Here is a 24600-nt window from a genome sequence, read left to right as displayed (position 1 = left end):
GCAGTGGTAGCATAAACCCTTAGCCTTCTGAAGAGCCAATGAAGAGCAACCGCTGTTATTAATTAGCGGTCACAGCATGTAATCACTGGCTCCTGCACCTCCCACTCTCAGTCTGAGTGCTGCTGTACAGGGGATTACAAGAGTCTGCTTAGACCAAATCAGGAACGTTGTTGCACTTAAAAATTCAAATTATATTATTTTCAGCTATATCTAAAAACAGCACACTACTGCGGTTTCTGAGCCTCCTATGAACAGCATGATTTCCATTATACTATTGTTTATATTGTTTGGATGACTAAAAGTAGAACCTACATATAGAATAAACCAATATGGCTACTTATATGTAGATATAGAATACAAACGATACAAAAGCACAAGGCCATTTAAAGATTCACATACAACACTAATAAGTACAGTACATCATAATCCTCTCTCTTAATATTGCAGACTATACATTTTAATTTCCCCTTAAAATAGTAAAAGTTAAATAAGAGCAAAAAGTCCCAAACATCTATTTTATGAATGCATATCTTCATTCTGCTCCAGTGAAGATTTATCAGAAATTTCCCTTTAAATGAACAACCACTTGCAGATTGCAGATGAAGCATCTTCCTCTACGCAAGCACCCAAATAGAAACTAAATGAGCAGTTTCCATCAGTTATCATTCATTGTCTGTGAAAGAAATTGGCAGACGAGTACAAGATCCATTTTTATCTTTTATAGATTAAGATCCACCACATTCCTGGAAATGAAAAGCTGAGAAGGCTTCAGTTAAAAAAAATATATATGACACATAGCAAGCAGACACTGAACAAAGGAGCATCTATTACAGCGACACAAATCTGGATATCGGAGCACTGGGCACAGTTTATTGAAGATTTGTTTATATCAGAGATTATACTCATTATCATTTGATAAAGCACAACTACACTCCAGGATTAAACAAAGCACACATACCTTGTAGTATTATCTCTTTGTGAATTGTCAGATAAAAGAACCATTACATCTGAACTATATAAAGCTCTACTTCTGGTTTAAGAAGATATTTTAAAAATAGTTACAAACAAAAGTTGTAAATAATTTAAAGGCCTCATTCACAATGGCAGTGTCAAACCTGCGTTTAAGCCGGCGACAGATGGATTGAAATTTGGACGAATCAGCAGGAACTGGTCAAATTTCGATCAATCTATGGATAGGCTGGTTGTAAAGAAGTCGACCTCTCGATCGACTTCTGTACAACCAGTCTTTTCTTTTTTCACCCGATCAGTGCTTTTGGCTATAAACAGCAACACTGATCATTGTATTCGGACAGCAGAGAACTGGATGGGAGCGAGAGTTGTGGAACAGTGATGCCTGATGTTGAGTGGTCTGCACTAGAGATGTATTATTATTATTATTATTATTATTATTTAGCACCTGGTTACTTCCAAGTAAGTAAGATGCTAGTTAAATTTAGAGGGGGATCAGAGTGTTAACTGACTCTGATCTAATGAATATGTTCAAAATTGGGTCTCTGTCTCAGCTTGGCTGTGGGCTCATTCTATTGCTTCTGGGGTGCTGTTCCCACCCCAGGACGATAGGTGGCAGTAGTGGAGTCGAGGTTTGGGTGCTCTTTCCCAGCAGCCAATCAGGAGGGTTTTTCCTTGCTGTGCATGCTGGGGGAGGGTATTTATGGAACAGATGCCATTGGTCTGGGTCTTCTTCTTCGAGTGCGGCATCCACCTTTAGGGTGACTGCATCACGGCGCCCCAGGCAAAATGGCCTTTCAGGCCGGGGTGCACGTGCCACGCGGTGTTCCTGGACCATGTTGGTCCGGAACATTTGAGCTGTGGCGGGGAGCCCAGTAGTCGACTGGGTTCCCAAATTCTAAAAGATCCCAAGCAAGGAAGCTCTTCGGTGGGGAGTCCATCTGAGGAGAGCCAATGAGAGGCTGGCGATCCAATAGGGTCTCGACAAGCCACCGGGGATCAAGGTAACCGGACACGGAGAGGCTGGTCACCTATCAATCGGTAACCTGTAAGCTATTTGAAGGAGATCCAGGCTAATTCTATTAAGGAGAATCACCTCCGTTATCTCAATCCTAGGGACTGTGGCAGAGACTTTTTCTGTGTGACATGTGTGTAGATCAGCTTGGACTTCTGCCATTCTAATCTGCATGCTTGTCCTAGGTCAATCATTTAGAAAGTATTAAAGCTAAAGAAAGCTAGGTAACAAGTATTGCAGAGGGAGTTCAGAAATGGCAGACACCATTTTTCTCCCAGTGCAGGTTTTTTATGCAAGACAAAAATATTCCCTAAATAGGAGTATGTACAGCATCAAATGATGACATCCTAAGTGACGTTCCTGCATCCACATACTGAACACAGAGAAGACACATATTACTTTGTCTGCTTGTGTTATGTATGTGGCTATGATAAACCCATATGACTATGTACACTGTACTGTATATATGGGATAAATCTTAAACAAAAAAAATCCCAAACAGAAAAAAATAATAGTCTTCTATTCTAATGGTTTAAATTTAGCCCCGATTAGGTTAAGCTTCTGTAGTCTCCATATGGAGAAAATAAGAGAACATTTTAATTTTTTCTTCCGATCATCCAAGCCATATAACATTTTCTATGCAATGTTATTTGCTCAACAAACCATACTCTGCTAATTTGGATGACATTTGTAAAACCGCCTGACAGTTGAGGTTCAGTGACCTGAAAGCCTACATCATGATTTGTTTTGGATAGTAGCACCCATTTTGCAATACTTCTTTAATACTAATTTTTCATTATTGCAACAACTATAATAACAAAATTATAATGCCTACTGGGCCCCCATTAAAATACACTGAACAAAAGAAGACAGGGACGTTCATAAAAAAACTGAGGCTGATTACACAGCATTACTTTGTTATACAGAAAACTTGAAGGGATTATGATGCTGTTCATAAACCGAGCTTTCATAGCTCAGCACTGTGTGAAATGCCATTGTTTCTCCATCTTTACCCATAATTCCTACAGAGCCCTGCTCTTTTATTTTGAGCTGCAATAATCCTCCCAATACCGTAGCCTGGGGTTGTGGTCTGACCACGTGAAAAATCATTGGTGGTTGAACTTTAATTAAAATTTCACTTTAGAATAAATAGTATATTTATCCATTTGCCCCCCCCCCCTCCCCTGATTGGACCTCACATTCCACCCTAATCCACAGATGCATAATTACCTCTGTTCGGTGGGCATGGTTCTGCTACGGTGGAAGTCCTCACTGTCTTGGACAAGTCTGCACCTTAGTGTCACATAGACTTCTATGGGGCTGGGCCCCAAGGCCAGAGGGGATGTCACAGAAGTCTATGGGCCAGATCCACATATAATTGGATAGGCGCAGTGTAAGAGAAATAAGCTACGCCGCCGTATCTTACCTGGCTTTAAGTCAAATCCAAAAAGTTTTCGCGCCGTAAGTTAGGGCGGCGTAGTGTTTTTCAAATCAGCGGGTAGGTGGCGTGTTTCATTTAAATGAAGCGCTTCCCTGCGCCGATTGAACTGCGCATGCTCTGTTTCGAAATTTTCTGCCGTGCTTTGCGCAAAATTACATCGCAACGGCGTCATTTTTTGAACTTAGACGTGACTTATGTCCATCCCTATTCACGGACGACTTGCGCAAAAAAAAAAAAATTCAAATTTCGACGCAGGAACGACGGCCATACTTTAACATTGCAAGTCTATCTATACGCCGCAAAATAGCAGCTTTAACTATATGCCGGAAAAAGCCGACTAGAGACGACGTAAGAGAATGCGACAGCCGCGCGTACGTTCGTGGATCGTCGGAAAAAGCAAATTTGCATACCCGACGCGGAAAACGACGCAAACTCCACCAAAGGCGTACGAAGGCGTACGCCTGTCGGATCGAACCCAGAAGCCGTCGTATCTTGGTTTGAGGATTCAAACTAAAGATACGATGCAGGTAATTTGAAAGTAAGCCGGCGTATCAGTAGATACGCCGGCGTACTCGCTATGTGGATCTGGCCCTATGAGTCTGTAATGCACGTGTGCAAATCAACAGTGGAACCTTGGCCATTAAATCCTGGTAAAATATGCACCTGGGGAAGAGAAGGCTACCGTCATTTGTCTATCGTATCTATGGCAGAAGCCATTGTGGTCGCACAGGATGAAATTTAAACTTTACTGCCTTTCCTTCAACTAGCATATAATGGAAATGAGCAATTAGTAGTCTACAAAAGAAATAGAACATTATGTTTGCTGTCTTTTTAGCTTACAGGAAGAAGCAGGGACACAGCATTTCTGGCAAGATCAATGGGTATTTTCCGTACTTGCCAAAAATATTCTTAACCTAAAAAATGAAAAACCGACGACTGTTAAGCAACAATGTATTACGTTTTTTTGTTCCTGAATTTAGTTATTCTTTAAAAGGATGGATTCACCTTTACATCACTTTAAAAAAAAAAAAAAAAAAATACCCAAACATTCCAGCTTCTCTAGTATATTAAACGTTTATTATAGTTATAGTATTATTCCGTTTATTTTATCCTGTTCGTTTTTAAAACAGATGCTTAAAAAGCTATTTACCTTCCTGTGTGCCCCTGTACACTGGACTGTACACATGCAGCTCTGTGTACAAATGTTGTCAATGCTGAGGTGAATTATCTACTGCGCATGTGTGGGAGTGACGTCATCTCGGGTGGACCAATGAAAAAGGTTGATGATCGGTACCGGAAACCTATCTGGCCGAAGATAACGGCTGGAAGGGAGCTATGGGACACCGCAGCGCTAGATAGAACGGGAGTAAAGTTATTTTAATGCAGGAGAGAGAAAGTAGGGGAGATTTACTAAATTTACTAAAACTGTTGCCCACAGAATCTGGTGCAGCTGTGAAAGGAAACCAATCAGCTTCCAGGTTTTATTGTCAATGTCTAATTGAAGAAGCTGAAGTTGTAAGCCAACTACTATGCACAGCTGCACCAGATTCTGTGTGCACTCGTTATTGTAAATCGTCTCTTCTGCATTAACAAATTGCTCAACCTGTGGCCCTCAGACCCCTCTGAAATGGCCCTCGACTCCAAATGAAGGAAGCGTATGCCCATGCTTTGAGAAGGTGGGTCGGCAAGCCCAGATCGCGATTATTGGGTTGCCGATCCGCCATCCCAGAGCATCACAGTGCACAGAGCCGGCGCCAGCAGCAGAGGAAGCAGGAACCGCATAAGCAGGCGCCGGCTCCTGTCCCAGGCAGAGTGATACCAACTGCAGTTTATCTGGGACCTTTCTAGTAGCCTAAAGAGCAATGCCAGCAGAAGCAGTTAGAGGAAAAGGTTAGTGTATGTATTAAAAAAAAAAAAAAAAAACACACAAACAGCACTTTTGCAATGCCCATATTAGCACCAAAAAAAAAAAGGGGGGGGGTTATAGGCTGCTTTCACACTGATCCGCATGTGCAGCGCAGCACACCTGCAGCTTTTCCTTCTATTATATCTTGCAGATTTGGTGCTCTATCAGAAAGGCCACCACACCCGCACGATATATTAGAAGTCTATTGCATAGCCCAGCTTACCCACAGGAAAGTTGCAGGTGCACTGTAAACTTGCATCACGCCATTGTGAAAGCAGCCTTATAGGGGCCTCAGGACAGTAAGGGCTCATTTACATTTACGGTTTGGGGGGCGGTATAACCCCACAGTTCAGTGTGGCCCTTAACCAGTTACCAAATCACTGAACTGAATCTCGCTCTATAAAAGGTTGAGCCCCCCCTGCTGTAGGCCGTGCGTAACCTCTCCCCGGCCTGTCCACAAAACTTCTAGAATGGGGGACCTCTTGTCCATTGCAAGCAGGTCCCAATAAGTACAGAAAGGGCTCCCTAAGACCCCTTTCACACTGGAGAGGTTTCAGGCACTATTGCGCTAAAAATAGTGCCTGCAAACCGACCCTAAACAGCCGCTGCTGTCTCTCCAGTGTAAAAGCCAGAGGGCTTTCACACTGGATCGGTGCGCTAGAACAGTGTTTCTCAACTCCAGTCCTCAAGGCGCACCAACAGGTCTTGTTTTCAGGCTTCCCATTATTTTGCACAGGTGATTTTATCAGTTGCACTGCCTTAGTAATTACCACAGCAGTTTCATCTGAGGGAAATCCTGAAAACATGACCTGTTGGTGCGCCCTGAGGACTGGAGTTGAGAAACACTGCGCTAGAAGCACGGTAAAAAAAGTCCTGCTAGCCGCATATTTGGAGCGGAGTGTATACCGCTCCTGCCCATTGAAATCAATGGGACACCGCGGCTATACGCCTCGGCTTTTAACCCTTTCTCTGCTGCTAGCGGGGAGGGGGGGTAAAATTAGCGGTAAAGCGCTGCTAAAAATAGCTCCCGCCCCAGTGTGAAAGGGGCCTAACTCATTTAAAAACATGCGCATTTACGGTGCACTCTTTTTGCCTCTGTTACACAATGCTGAACTCAGCCAGAGAGAGCACCAGACTTGCAGGTTTTGAATAAGCCAGGGCTTGACAAATTTGCTTGGAATCGAGGAGCCAGCTTAAAAAAAGTTAGGAGCCAGGAACGCACCCCGTCCGCTGAGCTTGCGCGAAAAAACAAACACATATGTGAGTAGCCATCATATGAAAGCAGTGTTCAAACCACACATGTGAGATATCGCCACGATTGGTAGAGCGAGAGCAATCATTTTAGTCCTAGACCTCCTCTGTAACTCAAAACATGCAACCTGTAGAATTTTCTAAACATCGCCTATGGAGATTTTAAAGGGTAAAAGTTTGTCGCCATTCTACGAGCAGGCGCAATTTTGAAGCGTGACGTGTTGATTATCAATTTACTCAGCGTAACATTATCTTTCACAATATAAAAAAAAAATTTGGTTAACTTTACTGGTGTCTTATTTTTTTATTAAAAAAAGTGTATTCTTTTCCCAAAGTGCAAGACCGCTGCGCAAATACGGTGTGACAGAAAGTATTGCAATAACCGCCATTTTATTCTCTAGGGTGTTAGAATAAAAAATATATATAATGTTTGGGGGTTCTAATTAGAGAGGAGGAGATGGCAGTGAAAACAGACAGGGGAAGCTCCATTAGCATTGCTGGTTGTCTTGTCATACCAACGGCCACCACAAGATGGTGCCAGATCACAGAAGGAAGCATAGGCCTGCAGAAGGCTTACCAAGCTGCGGCCTCAATCACTGGCCGGCGCGGCCGGGGGAGGTAGGGGGCACACGGAAACACAGGATACCCCAGCTGTGCCGCCACAGGCGCCAGGTTGCCAATTCTAGTCGCAATGGCAACCTGGCGCCCGGGATTTGTCGAACCCTGGAATAAGCTACAGTGCTAGTAAAGGTGCCACTTGTCACATGTCCAGCTCGTCCTGTCATTTAGGTAGGATATAGAGCAGGGATATGCAATTAGCGGACCTCCAGCTGTTGCAAAACTACAACTCCCATCATGCCTCTGCCTTTGGGTGTCATTCTTGTGGCTGTCAAAGTCTTGCTATGCCTCATGGACTTGTAGTTCTGCAACAGCTGGAGGTCCGCTAATTGCATATCCCCGATATAGAGGATCACCAACTCTGGTAGCTTTGGGAACAGGCTGGGAAGAGGCCATACACGGCCTACAAGTATGTCTTGGGGGGGGGGGGGGGGGATGTAAAACGTGAACAGGATAAAATAAAACAAAAATGTCTGAATTTGGGGTACGATCACGCAAACATGTGACAAGGAACCCTAGATGTGAAGATACTTTATTCAACCTTTAAAAGAAAGGCATTTAAATACTTCCAAGCACTAGTAGCTCCCTATTTTATGTGTGTGTGTAATTTCCAGGTAGTCCCATAATGATAGAGAGAGTATTGGTTCAATTTTGTACAAGTTATGCTGCCCATACACTCCACGAAAAATCTTCCAAACGAATTTTCGTAAAACGAACGTTCGGTCGTGAGCGCAAACTTTTTTTTACATATACCTAGTGCAGAAAGTTCGGACGGGAAACACATTAACCTTCCGATTTATCGTTCGTTCGGCAGAAAATTTCCAAATGTGTCCTTCGTTTTTTCGGCTCAAAAACGTCCCAACGATTATCGATTTTGTGCCCATTAACTGACCGAAAAACCAAGGAACTGTCTGAACGACCGAATTTCAGCCAAATTTTTATATAGTGTATGGCCAGCATTAGACCTGTATGGAACACTGAAAAAAAAAAGAAAAAAAGGGAAATAGCAGCTGTGAAATGCTAAGATTATATTCACAAAAATTACTTACAGAAAGACTTTTATTTTTATTTTTGCATATTACCACTTCCTTCAAAGGAGGAAGGACATAAACTTTCCACTTGTAGATTTGCGGTAGCCCTGGAGCAGTAAAGAAGAGAATCAGTTTTCATGTAACTCCAATGAGAGGTTAGGGTGAGGGAGGGAGAGGCAATGTGGGGGTTGTTTCTGTGAGGAAGTAAACCAAAAATAACAGTGATGTGTGGATCCAGTTGGAGTCCTCTGCTGCTGCCTCTCTGGTTGTCATAAGAAGATTGCTCATCAGAAGGTAAAACCTCTAGATATGTGATAAGAAGATAGTCATCTAGATTGAAGGTTTGTTTGAATTGTAAATTCAGAAATGTCAGATAGGGCCTACATGCATCAGGGAAACTGCACTCCCCTTTCCTCAGGTCTTGAGCAATAATGTCTGAGCAGTATTGTGTATTCTCACTGCACTGAGGTAAAAAACACTCAATCCCTATCCCTAACCAAGGATACAAAGACCTTTTCTTCACAATATTACGCATGATTGCTCAAGCCCTGAGAGAGGTCCACTTTCCACAAAATGTGTTGGTTTATTTGAACAGACATGTCAGATATACACATCAAAACCTCCAAGGGAGATGACCACCAGGCAGTTTTTCACCAGGCACTCCTAAGGCTGGGTTCACACTACGGTTTTCCCGTCCGTCAGCCGCATACGATTTCAGTATTGAAAACGTACGGGCCCGGACGGGAAAACATATAGATAGACAATGCATTGCAAATCGTATGCACTCAGATGCATCCGGGTGCGTACGATTTGCTGGCAAAACGTTTTTTAAACGTACGCAAAACCGTGTTCAACCACGGTTTTGCGGCCGTTTTTAAAACAGTATGGCAAACGCATACGTTTTCCTTTAACATTAACGTCAATGGAAAACGCACATACGTGCGGTTCCATACGTTCCCGTCCGTTTCAACCGCATACGGTTTTTCATATAAATCGTATGCGGCTGACGGACAGGAAAACCGTAGTGTGAACCCAGCCTTACCTAGGGTTACCAGACATCCCCAGTTTCCGGGGACAGTCTCCGGATTGAGGACACTGTCCCCGGACCAAGTCTGTCCACGGATTGGATTTGAACAGATGCTGGGGCAATTTTTAAAGACAGTCAGTGCAGAAAAAAAAAAATCTGTATCACACCCCGCCCCCCGCTCCTAGCTTAGGGGGTGTATTTTTTCCCCATTATCTGTTCCCCCTTCTGATGCTCATGGATCTGTGCCCCCTTCTGATGGAGTGATCTTCCTCTGCTCCCAACCCAGTAGTAGCCGAGGTCCAGAGAGTAGGGCCTCATACACATGACCGAGGAACTCGTCGTAAACGAAACATCGTTTTCCTCGACGAGTTCCTTGTTAGGCTTGTCGAGAATCTTGTCAAGCTTTCTTTGCGTACACACTGTCAAGACAAAATCTCGTCGTTCTCAAACGCGTTGACGTACAACGGCACTATAAAGGGGAAGTTCTATTCCACTGGCGCCACCCTTGGGGCTGCTTTTGCTAATCTCATGTTACTGCGTGTTAAGTAAAAGTTTGGTGATAGACGATTCGTGCTTTTCAGTCTGTTACAGCGTGACAAATGTGCTATCTCCATTACGAACGCTACTTTTACCGTAGGTGTACTCCCGTCTCATACTTTATTCTGGGCATGCGCATGTTTCTAAGCATACACACGAACGTGTTTCTCGGAGTTTCACGACAGTTTTCTCGACGAAAAACATACAGACCGTTTTCCTCAGCAAAAAAGCTCTGCCACCAAGTTTCTTGATGGATTCTGGCGAGGAAAACGGTCGTGTGTACGAGGCCTAAGACTTGACAGTCTGTGGGGCGGGCAGCTATGGGTAGAGTCTCTGCTTGTCGCCATTACTAGTAAAAAAAAAAATTCATTTGAAATTTGAAAAATCTGGTCACCTTATCCTAACCACATATCTAGGATGATATTTTTTTGACTGGTACCATTTAAAAATCCTCATTACTTTTGCAATAACTGCTAGCAAGCGGTATTAAACCCCAGGGATGTGAAAACAGGGGGTTGGGACACAGTTTTATTACCCACCTAGCATAAACAAAGAAAAGGGGCTTTTCACATCGTATTACCTGGGAAATGTAGCCTTATTTCCAGGTCAATGAGGCCACGCTGTAACCATAAGCTAAATGCTTGGCTTGCAGTTGCAACACATTAGTCCAAATGTATATTGCCGCTTGCGAAAACAAAAAATAAAAAAAAATACACATGGCTCATCATTTTAGAATGATATCGCAAAAAGGTGTTGTTGTGGTTATAGTTACAATAGCAACTACTCTGCATGGTAAAGTGGTTTAATCTACACATAAGTTTGTATAGTAAAGCCTTGTACACACACACACACACACACGCACACACAACTACCCCCTCTGTGAAGCGAGAAAAAAAAACTGACAGCTCAGATTGGAGCTGCTGTTCTAACAATCCGATGTTAGTACAGCAATCTCCCCTGCTGTGCCATTGTGTTCCAACAGGGGGATGCTCCCTTCCTTCCAGAACACTACGGTCAGCGCTCTCAGCCATTGTCCAAGAGCGCTGATCGCGAGTTGGTCAGCTGCTGGTTTTTCCATCATGCTCGACTGACAGAAGTCGGTCGAGAGGCCAGCTGCCATACACTCGGGCCAAATATTGAACCGGCCGATGTTGCCCGACATTTGGCCTGTGTGTACTAGGCATTACACTTGCAGCATAGCGCACATATGCACAATACTAAGGATTTTTTTATTTTTACAGCAGTCAAAGAAAACAAATACAACCACCACATTTAATGATTGGATACTGTGTTACCACTGCCAGTGTCAAGGTTATTTTAGTGAACAGCATGTAAGAATAGGAGCTTAAAGGGGTTATAAATAATATATTTTTTTTCCCTAAATAGCTTCCTTTACCTTAGTGCAGTCCTCCTTCACTTACCTCATCCTTCCATTTTGCTTTTAAATGTCCTTATTTCTTCTGAGAAATCCTCACTTCCTGTTCTTCTGTCTAACTACACACCGTAATGCAAGGCTTTCTCCCTGGTGTGGAGAGAGCCTCTTGAGGGGGGAGGGGGCGAGCAGGAGTGTCAGGACACTCTACTTTGCAGATAGAGAAAGGAGCTGTGCGTTAGTGGGCGTCCTGACACTCCTGCTCGCCCCCTCAAGAGGCTTTCTCCACACCAGGAAGAAAGCCTCGTATTACGGTGGTGAGTTACAGACAGAAGAACAAGAAGTGAGCATTTGTCAGAAGAAATAAGGACATTTAAAAGCAAAATTGAGGGATGAGGTAAGTGAAGGAGGACTGCACTAAGGTAAAGGAAACTATTTAGGGAAATATTATTTTTCCTTTAGAACCCCTTTAACTCGAAAACTCCAGCCTAGATAATGCAGGTTCCATTAAACCCTTCATGACCAAGGGTAAAAACAATCCATAATGCCCAGACGCAATTTTGCAACATTGACATGTGTTAGTAAAAGTGTAAATATGATCGCAACTACTTAGTGTATCCAGATGGATTATACCTTTTTCAGGACAGTAGGGCTTTAAAGGGGTTATAAAGGTAAAAAAAAAAATTCCCTAACTAGCTTCCTTTACCTTAGTGCAGTCCTCCTTCACTTACCTCATCCTTCCATTTTGCTTTTAAATGTCCTTTTTTCTTCTGAGAAATCCTCACTTCCTCTTCTTCTGTCTGTAACTCCACACAGTAATGCGAGGCTTTCTCCCTGATGTGGAGTGTCATGCTCGCTCCCTCCCTTGAGGGGGAGGGGCGAGCAGGAGAGTCAGGACGCTCTCTACGTTTCAGATAGAGAAAGGAGCTGTGTGTTAGTGGGTGTCCTGGCACTCCTGCTCGCCCCCTCAAGGGAGGGGGCGAGCATGACACTCCACACCAGGAAGAAAGCCTCGCATTACTGTGTGTAGTTACAGACAGAAGAACAGGAAGTGAGGATTTCTCAGAAGAAATAAGGACATTTAAAAGCAAAATCGAAGGATGAGGTAAGTGAAGGAGGACTTCACTAAGGTAAAGGAAGCTATTTAGGGAACAAAATTACCTTTACAACCCCTTTAATTTGGTGGTAAATGGTAATGGATATCTCCTGATTTTTTTTTTTTATTATCAAAAGGAAAACTGTCCCAAAATAGTAATAGCAAGAAATGTTTTTTTACCATAACCTACCACCAAAGAACAACCCTCAATAAAATTCTCCTGTTCCTGTGTATATTATTTGTGGTTTGTTTTAGGGCCCAGAAACTATAGTACACATTTTCCTTTTTTTATACTACCTAAAACACACTGATACCAATTTTAAAAATGCATTTTTTTTTTTTTAAAAGCCTACCTAAAATATGCTGACCCTGACCTTTGGCCCTGACCTTGACCCCAACACTAACCTAGATCAAAACTTGTCCTAGCCATTTTTTTTTTAAAAAAAAACATACTTTTGTTTGTTTACACCTTTCCATCCTGCAAGGAGAAAAATATACAAAATGTCTCTCTATTCGGAAGAGAAAGAAAAAACATATGGGTGGGCTGCAGAGTGATCACTTTGACAGCCAGCAATCAGGTGAACGGGGAGGTCTGGGTTCTGATTGTTAGTACGTGACCCAGGGGTCCTGGTGAGAGCCAAGTCTCTTTGCTGGGAGTGCATAAACACAGAAACACATACTGTTATTTTTCATTTGTATATATATATATATATATATATATATATATATATACACACACACACACACACACACACACATACACACACACACACATATATACACACACACACACACACACATATATATATATATACCGTATTTATTCGAGTATAACGCGCAAAATTTTATACCCAAAAAAAAGTTCAAAGTTTGGGTGCGCGTTATACTCGAGGACTTTTTCCCCCCCGCCGCTACCGCCGCCGCACACGCCGCTGCTACCGCCGCCGCACACGCCGCTGCTACCGCCGCCGCCACCGAAGCCACAAACGCCGCTACAACGTTAATCACGCGGCGCGGGGGAACATTAGACAGCTTTCGTTTGAATAGCTGTTTTCCCTGCCGCGCGTAGACACTCCCCCTTGGACGGATCTGTCCAATCACGAACGAGGGGGAGTGTCTATGCGTGGCAGGGAAAACAGCTGTTCAAACGAACGCTGTCTGTAATGTTCCCGCGCGCCGCGTGATTAAAGGTAAGGGGGCATGGCTGGACACATACAGGGGGCACGGCTGGACACATACAGGGGGCACGGCTGGACACATACAGGGGGCACGGCTGGACACATACAGGGGGCACGGCTGGACACATACAGGGGGCACGGCTGGACACATACAGGGGGCACGGCTGGACATACAGGGGGCACGGCTGGACATACGGGGGCACGGCTGGACATACAGGGGGCACGGCTGGACATACAGGGGGCATGGCTGGACATAAATGATTTTTGGCAATTACAATGATTTTATACCGATTTTTAATTGAAAATTAGGGGTGCGCGTTATACACGGGTGCGCGTTATACTCGAATAAATACGGTATATATGTATATATATATATATTTATATTACACACACACACACAATTATATATGTACACACACACACACACACTATATATCTCCATCTCTCTCTTTATATCCATCGCTCTCTCTTTCCATCTATAAAACGCACACACAGTGGGTAAAATTAAGTACTGAACACATCTCCATTTTTCTAGGTAAATATATTTCTAAAAAGGTGCTATTGACATGAAATTAAGTTATGTGTAATAAAATCAAATGACACAGGGAAAAAGTATTGAACACGCTAACTGAAATGTACATTAATTAATACTTCGTACAAAATTCTATGTTGGTTAAGACCGCTTCAAGACCCCTCCTGTATGGAGAAACTAGTCGCATGCATTGCTTAGGTGTTATTTTGGCCCATTCTTCTACAGTCATCAATTTTTGAAGGTTCCATGGGCATCTTCTATGAACTCTGATCTTTAGTTAAAAGTCAGGTTATTGGCTGGGCCATTCTGGCAGCTTTAATTTCTATGAAACCAATTGAGAGTTTCCTTGGCTTTGTGATCATTGTCTTGCTGAAATGTCCACCCTCGTTTCATCTTCATCATCCTGGTAAATGGCAGCAGATTTTTATCAAGAATTTCTTGGTACATTTTTCCAGTCCTTCAATGGCATGAAGTTTGCCAGTACCGTATGCTGAAAAACAGCCCCACACCATGATGTTCCCACCTCCAAACTTCACTGTTGGTATTGGGGTGTTTTTGGGGCGATGTGCAGTGCCATTTGACCTCCAAACATGGTGTGTATTATGGCATCCAAAGAGTTACATTTTGGTCTCATCTGACCAGACTATATTCTCTCAGCTTGTCGAAATGTTGTGCAGCAAACTTTAACATGCCTTTTCTTCAGCAATAGAGTCTTGCGTGGTGATTGTGCATACAGGCCATGGCGGTTGAGTGCATTACTTATCGTTTTCTTTGAAACAATTGTACCTTCTAATTTTAGGTCATTCTGAAGCTCTCCACAAGTGGTCCATGGCTCTTCGACAACTCTAAACATTATTTTCACTCCTCTGACAGAAATGTTATTTCCACTTCCAGATTATAGCCCCAACAGTGTTCACTGGGATATGTACAACTTTAAAAATCCTTCTGTAAAAAAATGCGATCAGTATGTTTTGCAACAATAAGGTTGTAAAGGTCTCGAGAGAGCCCTTTACTTTTACCTATCATGAGAGGTTTCTTGTGTGACACTTTGGTAATGAGACACCTTTTTATAGGCCATCAGTTGAGACTAAACCAACCGATAATAATTTGCACTGACAAGGGGCAGGATTGCTTTCCTAATACTGAGGGGCAGACTCACGTAGAGCCGCGTAAAATTGTGCGTAACGTATCTGATTTACGTTACGCCTCCGCAACTTACATGGGCAAGTGCTGTATTCTCAAAGCACTTGCTCTGTAAGTTGCGGCGGCGTAGCGTAAATCGGCCAGCGTAAGCCCGCCTAATTCAAATTTGGATCAGGGGGGCGTGTTTAATGCAAAACTACTGTGACCCGACGTGATTGACGTTTTTTCGGAACGGCACATGCGCCGTCCGTGGAATTTCCCAGTGTGCATTGCTCCAAAGTACGCCCGACGTAACTTTTTCAAATTTCGATGCGGGAACGACGGCCATACTTAACATTGGCTGCGCCTCATATAGCAGGGGCAACTTTACGCCGGGAAAAGCCTAACGTAAACGTTGTAACTTTACTGCGTCGGGCGCGCGTACGTTCAGGAATTTGCGTATCTACCTAATTTGCATACTCGACGCGGAATTCGACAGAAGCGCCACCTAGCGGGCTGTCGGATCTAATGGATATCTATGCGTAACCGATTCTATGAATCAGGCGCATAGATACGACGGCGCAACTCAGAGATAGGACGGCGTATCTGGAGATACAGAAAAATAGGAGCTGCGCTAATATTAACTAGTTATAACATACACTAGTGCATAGGAGATCCCCAAATAATTAAAGGGCATCAAAGTGCAAATAAACATTAATAAAATGAATACATTTGAAGGAGTGAAAAAATGCTAGTGCAAAAAAATGTTTTACCAGTCCCAAAAAAAGATCAGCATAAAACTTCCATGGAAGGAACACTGCACAATCACTATGGAGAAAAAAAGAGAACCACAATCCTGTGATAAGGAGTCCTGTAGTAAACAATTCAATAAATGCAAGTTTCTCCCCCTAGGATTTTTCTTCCTTCAGGACAAGTACCGCTCATAGAGAGGAGAGAAAGAAAACAAATATGGTGCAAATAACGTATGACAAAAGTAAAAAAGGTTACTGCAATACGGTGATTGCACTCACGATACACTTCTGGTTAATCAGGCTCAGCTGTAGAGACAAAAACTCCGCTCAGTGCTGCGATCTCCTCACTGGGACGAATCTCCCATCAATCGTGTCACTTAGGCTCCTCCCCCACGCGTATCATCACTGGACACGTGACTTATTCATGTGGAGATACGCCGTCGTATCTCGGTTGTCAATCTGGGCCTGAGATTGCAGCTGGTGTCTTGGCTTTCCATGAATTTTTGCACCTCCCTTTCTTCATGTGTTCAATACTTTTTTCCGGTGGCATTCCATTTTATTACACAAAACCCAATTTCTAAACGTATTTGTTTTGGTTTCTTTATATGCATGGATTGCATGGGTTGTTACTGACATGTGGTGAAAATTTCAAATCAATAGCACCTTTAGAAATATCTTTACCTGGAAAAATGGTGACGTGTTCAATACTTATTTTACCCACTGTATATATATATATCTCTATGGCAACTTTAGGCAGGTGATGCTTTTCATAAACAGTAGAGGGTAGGAAAGTCTTTGTAAAAAGTGTTTTATGCTTGAATGAAGACATAGTACTCTTTGTGACTGCACAGATTGCACATGCTAAAGGCCAACTCTGATCTGCAGTCACAGTGACATTCCTCTGAAAATGTTGGCATTGGAACCCACATTATTATGCAATGACCAGGGCATCACTTAAGTTGTTCATATGGCTGAAATTAGCTCTACTGGACCAGAAACTATGGAGAATTGTTCTAAGGAATCTGAAAACCACTGCAGAATTTGATGGTGGTATGTAAATTAATGATACAAAACCACATTTTGTTGACCAGTAATTTTTTTTATAAGTGTTCCCTTGTCTCAGAACAAAGCTGCATAGATAATATTATTTGATAACAATTGTATAGCTGGAACAGTAAGGCAGGCCATACATTAAGCAAATTGCTTACCTACAACCCAATTGCTTGATTCCCCCCCATCAACGCATTCAGTGTTGATGGTGGAATCCCTCCCACTGCACCATTGTATCCTGACAGAGGGAGGTTTCCCTGCTGTCAGAAAATGATTAATGCCGTCTGCTATAATCATACAAAAAAAAAAACCTGACAGGCTAGTTGTACTTCAGTTAATCGATGTCAGGATCTACAGGTATTTCACACAAGAAGAAGAAATACAAAAAGAGAGCAGGATACTTTGATACACGTACATGGTACAACATACAGTGACTGTATGTGTATTCATACCCCACATTTTGTCATGTTACAACCAAAAACGTAGATGTATTTTATGCAATAGACCAACACAAAGTGGCACATAATTGTGAAGTGGAAGGAAGGAAAATGATAAATTGTTTTCAATTTTTTTTACAAATAAATATCTGAAAAGTGTGGTGTGCATTTGTATTCAGCCCCCTTTACTCCGATATCCCTAACTAGAATCTAGTGGAACCAATTGCCTTCAGAAGTCACCAAATTAGTAAATGGAGTCCATCTGTGTGCAATTTAATCTCAGTACAAGTACATCTGTTCTGTGAAGCCCTCAGAGGTTTGTTAGAGAACCTTAGTGAACAAACAGCATCACAAAAGGCCAAGGAACAGACCAGACAGGTCAGAGATAAAGTTGTGGGGAAGTTTAAAGCGGTTGTATAGGTCGCATATCCAATTTTTTGGGGGGTCATCTGTAAAGCAAAACGCATAACGAGCTAGTATGCACCGCATACTAGCTCATTATGAAATACTTACCTTAGAACGAGGCGTCGGTAACTTACCTGGTCCACGCCGAGGTAGCTGACATGTTGCCTCGGCGTGTTGTCCGGGTATCGCGGCTCCAGCACTGTGAGTGGCTGGAGCCGCAATGTCGTCACTCCTGCACATGCATGTGGGAGACTTCTTTTCGGAAAGGTCTGGAGTCTGCCGGGCCTTAAGCCGAGAATCCCCTGTGCGCATGCACCGCTGCAGTCAGCGGCTCATTGCAAGGGGAAGATCTCCTAATCCGTAAAGGTTTAGGAGATATTTTTTTTCCTACAGGTAAGCCTTATTATAGGCTTACCTGTAGGTAAAAGTCCAAAAATGTACTATACAACCACTTTAAAGCAGAGTTAGGTTAGAAAAAAATATTCAATCCTTCATCCGAAAATGGAAAGTATATGGCACAACTGCAAACCTACCAAGAATTGCCCGTCCACCTAAACTGACAGGCCAGGCAAGGAGAGTATTAATCATAGAATGAGCCAAGATGGTAACTCTAGAGGAGCTGCAGAGATCCACAGCTCAGGTGGGAAAGATTAGTTGTACACTCCACAAATCTGGCCTTTATGGAAGAGTGGCAAGAAGAAAGCCATTGTTGAAACAAAGCCATAAAAAGTCCTGTTTGCAGTTTGCAAGTCGCCATGTGGGGGACACGGCCAACATGTGGGGGACACAGCCAACATGTGGAAGAAGGTGCTCTGGTCAGATGAGACCAAAATTGAACTTATTGGTCAAAAAGCAAAATGCTATGTGTGGTGGAAAAAGAACACTGCACATCACCCTGAACACACCATCCCCACCATGAAACATGGTGGTGCATCATGTTGTGGGGATGATTATCTTCAGCAGGGACAGGAAGCTGGTCAGAGTTGGTGGAAAGATGAATGGAGCCAAATACAGGGCAGTCTTAGAAGAAAACCTGTTAGAGTCTGCAAAAGACTTGAGACTGGGGTGGAGGTTCATCTTCCAGCAGGACAACAACCCTAAACATACAGCCAGAGCTACAATGGAATGTTTTAGATCAAAGCATATTCATGTATTAGAATGGCCCAGTCAAAGTCCAGACCTAAATCCAATTGAGAATCTGTGGCAAGACTTGAAAATTGCTGATCACAGACACTCTCCATCCAATCTGAGAGAGAGAGAGAGCTATTTTGCAAAGAAGAATGAGCAAAAAGTTCACTCTAGATGTGCAAAGCTGGTAGAGACATCCCCAAAAAGACTTGCAGTGAAAGGTGGTTCTACAAAAAGTATTGACTCAGGGGGACTGAATACAAATGCACAACACACTTTTCACATATTTGTAAAACATTTTGAAAATCATTTATCATTTTCCTTCCACTTCACAATTATTTGTCACTTTGTGTTGGTCTATCACATAAAATCCCAATAAAATAAAATTTAAATTTTTTATTGTAACATGACAAAAATGTGGAAAATTTCATGGGGTATGAATACTTTGTGAAGGCACTGTACACATATCAGAAATAAGAAAAGTTGGGATAACTTAAACCAGGGCTCGACAAATCCCGGGCGCCAGGTCGCCATGGCGACTAGAAATAGGGTCCTGGCGACTTGGCTTGGAAGGGGGGCAAAAAAAATAAAATATATATATATTTTTTTTTTGTGAGCTGGTGCCCTCTGGTGGTGAGCCGTTGGTATTACAAGTTGTTACCACCAGATGTGTTAGCTGGCGCCATCTGATGGTGGCCGTTGGTATTACAAGTTAAACAGCAATTCTAATGTAATGTTTCACTATTTTCACTGCCATCTTCTTCCCTCTAATTAGAACCCCCAAACATTATATATATTTTTTATCCCAACACCCTGGAGAATAAAATGGTGATCATTGCAATACTTTCTGTCATGCCGTATTTGCGCAGCGGTCTTACAAGCGCACTTTTTTGGGAAAAAATTACACTTTTTTTAATTAAAAAATAAGACAACAGTAAAGTTATCCCCATTTTTTTTAATATTATGAAAGATAATGTTACGCCGAGTAAATTGATAGCCAACATGTCACGCTTCAAAATTGCGTCCGCTCGTGGAATGCCGACAAATCTTCATAGGCGACGTTTAAAAAAATCTACAGGTTGCATGTTTTGAGTTACAGAGGAGGTCTAGAGCTAGAATTATTGCTCTCGCTCTACCAATCGCGGTGATACCTCACATGTGTGGTTTGAACACCGTTTACATATGCGGGCGCTGCTCACGTATGTGTTAGATTCTGCGCGCATGCTCGTCGGGACGGGGCGCGTTTTCTGGCTCCTAACTTTTTTAGCTGGCTCCTAGATTCCAAGCAAATTTGTCAACCCTGACTTAAACTTTAAGTCACTTCCAAACACTAGGCTAACCTGCTAAAATGTGCCCCATTTGTACCAAAAGTAAGAGTTTCACTTAATAAAAATAAAGGGATCACGGAGAAGGCTGCTGCATGTGAGACCAAAGTATAGCCTAATACACATTATTTGCCCTAGACCAGGGGCCTCCAAACTGCGGCCCGAGGGCCAGATGTGGCTCTTTGCTAGCCTTTATCCGGCCCTTGGGGTAGTATTGCTCCCAACAATATGAGGCACTATTCCTCCCAGTGACACCAACAATGGGGCATTATTTCTTGCACCAATAGCAATGATGGAGCACTATTCCTCCTCCTACTGCCCAACAACACCGGGGCCATGTTTATTCTCACTGATGCTCGGCCCTGGGGCATTTTCTACCCCCATTGGTCAGAATCTGGCCCCCCTGAAGTCTGAAAGACAGTAAACTGGCCCTTTGCTTGCAAAGTATGGAGACCCCTGCCCCAGACCAAAGAAATAAATCTTGTGCTTTTTCAAAGAAAAAAGTATAGTCTATTTTCACTAAACACATTCATTTCAGTGGATAAGCTGCCCACCCTTGCCCATCCTCTCCAGCTTCCCTGGCCATATGGTTAGTAAGCCTGCTGATCACAATAATAGGCCAATAACAAACATCCCCTGCAGAGCAGAAACCAGATTCAGTGCGAGTTCAATCAGGTTCTACTGCACTACATTATGCACAATGGCTGCCAAAAGAAAAAAAGAACATACTGACAACTTCAGAAACTTGATGATACATAACCCAAGAGGCAGGTGACAGAAAAGCTACAATAGTCATTCTGCCTATGAATATATATATGTATAATCACACAGATTATATCTGAGTACACCCCTCACATTTTTGTAAATATTTTATTATTTCTTTTCATGTGACAACACTGAAGAAATTACACTTTTCTACAACTTAGTGAGTGTACAGCTTGTATAACAGTGTAAATTTGCTGTCCCCTCAAAATAACTCAACACACAGCCATTAATGTCTAAACCACTGGCAACAAAAGTGCCACGTGCACATGTTACATATTCCACCCACAAGATTTGTTGGTTAAAAAAAACACCTGTCTCCCAACTTCAAAGCAAATTTGTCAAGCCCTGACAGGTGTACTTAGAAGAATTGATGCTGTTTTGAAGGTAATGGATGGTCACACCAAATATTGATTTGACTTGGATTTCTCTTTTGTTCATTTACTTTCCAAATCTCAACATTTCTCAAAACATTTTTAAAATTTACAGCATTTTTTCACACCCGCCGAAAACTTTTGCACAGTAGCGCATCTTGATCGGCATTAAAGCGGAGGTCCGCCTAAAAAAAATATTAAAAGCCAGCAGCTACAAATACTGCAGCTGCTGACTTTTAATAAATGGACACTTACTTGTCCAGGGTGCCCCTGTCGCCATCCTCGGTGAGGGAATCAGGAAGTGAAGCATTGCGGCTTAATTTTCCGTTTCCCTACTGTGCATGCGCGAGTCGCGCTGCGCGTCCTCACTGGTCCCCGCTCTCTTCTGGGACCTGTGTGTTTCCCAGAAGACAGCGGGGGGGGGGGGGGGCGTAAATTCTGCGGGGGTGTATGCCCATAAGTGGGTGCAAATACATTCCGAAAAGCAGAGGTTCCATTTTTTGTGTGGACATCCGCTTAAATGGAAAACCCAATAGGTATACTTTTGAAATACTTATATTGTTTTTTATGACCAGGTAGGCAACATCTATGCAACAGTGACCAATGGCACAAACAGATAAATCAGGACCCTGTCTGGCCTAAAAAGTAAAAAAAACATACCCATAACAAAGCACAGCACTAAAGCCAACATAACAAATGCAGCAGCTGCAACTGCAGAAAGTCATACATTTTAATCAATGGATACCTTTTAATAGGTCCTCTGAGCGCCCTCTCCCACTCCCAACATATACACATAACATGTCTTTGGAAGGAGAAGGTCAGTACTTCATTGGATTTAAACATCAGCGTCTTTACTGTACCAACTTAACTCTGTATAATTTACATAGTCTATGAGCATCCATTATCATACCATTATGACATTGTCTAAACCAGTGTTTCTCAACTCCAGACCTCAAGGCGCCCCAACAGGTCATGTTTTCAGGATTTCCCTCAAATAAAAAAAGGCTGTGGTAAAGGCAGTGAAACTGATCAAATCACTGGTGCAAAATAATGGAGAGCCTGAAAACATGACTCGTTGGGGCGCCTTGGGCAGGGCTGTCTTAATGAGAGGGCACACATGCGCACTGCCCAGGGGCCCCAGCTGCATGGGGGCCCCTGCACTTTCTCCAAAGCAGCTGGTCCTTGAGCCCACGCTGCCCGGAAACTGGGGGCCCCATGATGGCACTGAGAGTGATGGATACACAGGGGAGGCAGGCTGGCAGCGGTGCACTGTGCTGTGCAGAACAATACCTATTATTTCACAGATAGCAGGGAGGGGCAGGGTTGGAGCGCCAATGATGCTCTGACCCCGACCTATGCATCTTGAATGATCGGGACTTGAAGGCTCCGGGGTAGGATCTGGAGTGGCAGCGGCTGAGTCAGCAACACTGAGAGCCCACCTGTGGGAGTAGCATTGTGGATAGTGTCATGGTGAGCCCAACTGTCCAGCACTGTTTGCAACGAAGGGCTTGGAATGCCCAGAGGGATGCTCCCTCCATAGCCAAAAGTTCACATGCACTGTATCTCCACTGGAAAAGGGGGTACTACGTGGATGGAATAATGGTGCTTGGAGATATCAAGGGTGTATGGAGGAAAACAATGCTGAGGGGGGATCTGGGGTTTGTAGGGAGTAGCAATGCTTGGGGTATCTTGGGTGGCTATAGTGCTAGAGCTTTAAGGGATGTATAGAGGATCCAGAGTAGGGGGTATCAGGGATGTAGTGGGGTCACAATACCAGGGGTATCTTATAGTATATGGTAACAGTGCTGGGGGGGGGGGATATCTAGGGTGTAGAGGGGTCAGAGTGCTGGGGGATATCTGGGGTGTAGAGGGGTCAGAGTGCTGGGGGATATCTGGGGTGTAGAAGGGTCAGAGTGCTGGGGGGATATCTGGGGTGTAGAGGGGTCAGAGTGTTGGGGGATATCTGGGGTGTAGAGGGGTCAGAGTGTTGGGGGATATCTGGGGTGTAGAGGGGTCAGAGTGCTGGGGGATATCTGGGGTGTAGAGGGGTCAGAGTGCTGGGGGATATCTGGGGTGTAGAGGGGTCAGAGTGCTGGGGGCATATCTGGGGTGTAGAGGGGTCAGAGTGTTGGGGGGATATCTGGGGTGTAGAGGGGTCAGAGTGTTGGGGGATATCTGGGGTGTAGAGGGGTCAGAGTGCTGGGCGGATATCTGGGGTGTAGAGGGGTCTGAGTGCTGGGGGGGATATCTGAGGTGTAGAAGGGTCAGAGTGCTGGGGGGATATCTGGGGTGTAGAGGGGTCAGAGTGCTGGGGGGATATCTGGGGTGTAGAGGGGTCAGAGTGCTGGGGGGATATCTGGGGTGTAGAGGGGTCAGAGTGCTGGGGGGATATCTGGGGTGTAGAGGGGTCAGAGTGTTGGGGGATATCTGGGGTGTAGAGGGGTCAGAGTGTTGGGGGGATATCTGGGGTGTAGAGGGGTCAGAGTGCTGGGCGGATATCTGGGGTGTAGAGGGGTCAGAGTGCTGGGGGATATCTGGGGTGTAGAGGGGTCAGAGTGTTGGGGGGATATCTGGGGTGTAGAGGGGTCAGAGTGCTGGGGGATATCTGGGGTGTAGAGGGGTCAGAGTGTTGGGGGGATATCTGGGGTGTAGAGGGGTCAGAGTGCTGGGGAGGCATCAAACTAAAAAGATATATGCACAGGACAGCTTTGTTACTTTATGTATGTAGTATTTTCCCACTGTTTCTTTGCTGTACAGAAGGATTGCTCATGTAGTTAATGCAGGAGTTCCACCCAAAAGGGGAAGCTCTACTTTTCTGCCTCCTACTTACTTTACTTGATGTCTGTTTACCTGCGCTGCCTCCATTGTAGGGGCCCCAGAGCATTACTTTGCCCAGGGGCCCATGATGCTATTAAGACGGGCCTGGCCTTGGGGACTGGAGTTGAGAAACACTGGTCTAAACACCCGTCTTCACCACACATTCCAGACAGGTGTCCAATAACCATTGCTCTCAGAGGGCTAAAAGCCAGAATCATGAAAAACTGACAAGGTAAAAAAGAAAATCTACCAATAAAGCTGTGACCAGCTCAACAGGGGGAGCAGGTGGGTAGTCAGGCTCATAAAGACCAGTGATCCCACCACTCAAAACATGGTAAACTTTTCGACCCCCGCATACAGTGTTTGCATAATAATTAATCTAGGCTCTTTGGGGAGGAAAAAGAGATTAACTAATGTATGTAACAGATCATGTTTTTTAGCAGTCAGGACTTCCT

The 24600-nt window shown here is 43.8% G+C and overlaps 1 protein-coding gene across 5 annotated transcripts in view; it reads right to left on the bottom strand.

Annotated features, from left to right (window-relative positions):
* Positions 1 to 24600, bottom strand: part of ADCY4 (adenylate cyclase 4) — a 135667-nt gene that overhangs the window by 66983 nt on the left and 44084 nt on the right. The window lies entirely within an intron of this gene.

Source organism: Rana temporaria, chromosome 1 (genome assembly GCF_905171775.1).
Source record: "Rana temporaria chromosome 1, aRanTem1.1, whole genome shotgun sequence".
NCBI lineage: Eukaryota > Metazoa > Chordata > Amphibia > Anura > Ranidae > Rana > Rana temporaria.
Note: the sequence above shows the minus strand (reverse complement) of the source record. Positions and strands in the feature narration are given on the sequence as shown.